Source organism: Micropterus dolomieu, linkage group LG21 (assembly GCF_021292245.1).
Source record: "Micropterus dolomieu isolate WLL.071019.BEF.003 ecotype Adirondacks linkage group LG21, ASM2129224v1, whole genome shotgun sequence".
Taxonomy (NCBI): domain Eukaryota; kingdom Metazoa; phylum Chordata; class Actinopteri; order Centrarchiformes; family Centrarchidae; genus Micropterus; species Micropterus dolomieu.
Window position 1 is genome coordinate 34,308,678 of NC_060170.1, and position 2,016 is coordinate 34,310,693.

General features: G+C 41.6%; 2 protein-coding genes across 2 annotated transcripts in view; one reads left to right on the forward strand and one right to left on the reverse strand.

Moving 5' to 3' along the window:
• Positions 1–2,016, forward strand: part of LOC123960356 (scavenger receptor cysteine-rich type 1 protein M130-like) — a 549,618-nt gene that overhangs the window by 266,901 nt on the left and 280,701 nt on the right. The gene's annotated exons all lie outside the window — the stretch shown is intronic.
• LOC123960770 (GTPase IMAP family member 8-like) overlaps positions 1–2,016 on the reverse strand; it is a 70,656-nt gene that overhangs the window by 53,697 nt on the left and 14,943 nt on the right. The gene's annotated exons all lie outside the window — the stretch shown is intronic.

A 2,016-nucleotide genomic window follows, 5' to 3' on the forward strand; every position in this document is an offset into this window, starting at 1 on the left:
TAGGAGTCCTCCGTTACTTTGTGACTTGATAATGAATTTAGAGCTGATGGAATCGCATCCTTAAATTTAGCTACAGCACTATCAGACAGACATCTTGTATAGAAATTGTTTGCCCAATGGCGTGTAGTTCAGCAATACAAACTCAAAAGTTATCAAACAGTGGTCGGACAAAGAGGGATTCTGTGGGAACACCACTAAATGTTCAATTTCAATACCATACACCAAAACAAGGTCGAGGGTGTGGTTAAAACAGTGAGTCGGTTCATGAACACTCTGAGAGAAGCCAATGGAATCTAACAGAGAGATAAACGCAGTACTAAAGCTGTCATTCTCAACTTCCACATGAATATTAAAATCCCCTACAATAATAACTTTGTCCGTTTTAAGGACTAAAGTTGACAAAAACTCTGCAAATTCAGATAAGAATTCAGAATACGGGCCAGGTGCTCGGTACACTATAACGAAGAGAATTGGTTGCAGTGATTTCCAACTTGAGTGCGAAAGACTAAGAACAAGACTTTCAAATGAGTTATAATTTAGTTTAGGTTTAGAGCTGATTAGTAGGCTAGAGTGGAAAATAGCTGCAACTCCACCTCCTCGGCCTGTGCCTCCAGGAATGTGAGTATTAATATGACTGGGAGGGGTGGATTCATTTAGGCTAACATATTCTCCATCACCCAGCCAGGTTTCAGTAAGACAAAATAAATCAAAATTAATCAGACCAGGACCATCTCCTCATGAACCTCTTCATGGGACAAACTATTGTCAAACAGACCAGGAGTGTCGACCACAACGACCGGACGACCGTCCACTTCACTCTGTGCTTTCTGACAAAGTTTGGTGACTGATGTTTGACTTGATTCAGCTTTAAACTCTTTTCTTCCTAGAATGGTGTTTCCTGAAGAGCTCTTTCCACTTCCAGTCTTCCCTATCAGCACAATCCTGAGACTCTCTGGGCTCTGCTCCTCATCATCACCTGGGAAAGAAGAAGACCTGGAGTTACTTTAAATATTCTCAGCAGCTACAGTGAAGGTTCAAGACTGTGATGATCAACATGGTTCAGGACACAGAAAAACATTTCAAACTAGTGACTGAGACCATAAACTCATCAGGAAAGTGTTTACTGAGGTAATAAATCAGCTGAGAACTTCTATACAATAACACTTCTTTCTGCAGCCGATGGAGTCGCCCCCTGCTGGCTGCAGGTTGGGTGCATTGGCTGCACTTTTCTGACCCGGAGGTTCCTGCTTGGTGCCAGTGCAGGAAATACTCTTTTGTCTAAACAGTGTGGTGGATGGTCATGTATGTGTTAGCCTAAAATGATTTGAACATCATTACATCACTATGAACATTTGGATAGTTTAAAACAAAGACGACATCACGTTTCCCTAAAATGTATTTTGCAAATGCAAAGTAGTCAAATATAAGAGACATCATTAATTTGCAGTTTGCAGCTTAATGATCTTATTTACTCAAAGAAGATTTGTGTGAACAAAGGTTTCATTGCCTTGTCAGAATTGTTTCTGCACCAGCAGCTTTAACAGAATCTGTTAGAAAAATATCCAGTGCTTTGATGATCACCTGGTAAAGAAGCTGTTGTGTCCTCAAACACATCACAGCTGACATGCTCTCCATTGTTCTCCTTCACGATTTGATCCAAGCGTGTTAACAGCTCTGGAAGTTCGAGGTTCTTCTGCTTCAGGTACGTGTTTCCACATTTTCTGATCAGGTCTTTTAATGGAGGCTGTTCCATGTATTTGTCCATCAAACCTGGACTCTCCTCTCTGGGTGTTGATATCAGAACCAGTGAATGATCAAATGATCGATCACTGAAGAGTTTCAGGACTCTGCAGAGCCTCAGTTTGTGTTCCTCAGTGAAGTCTTCAGGCTGTAGAACCAGCAGGAACACATGAGGTCCAGGATCAGAGAGTCTCACACAGTTTGTCACATGTTCTGTCAGTTTGTGTTGAGAGATGTTGGGATGCAGCAGATCTGGGGTGTTGATGAGAACTATTT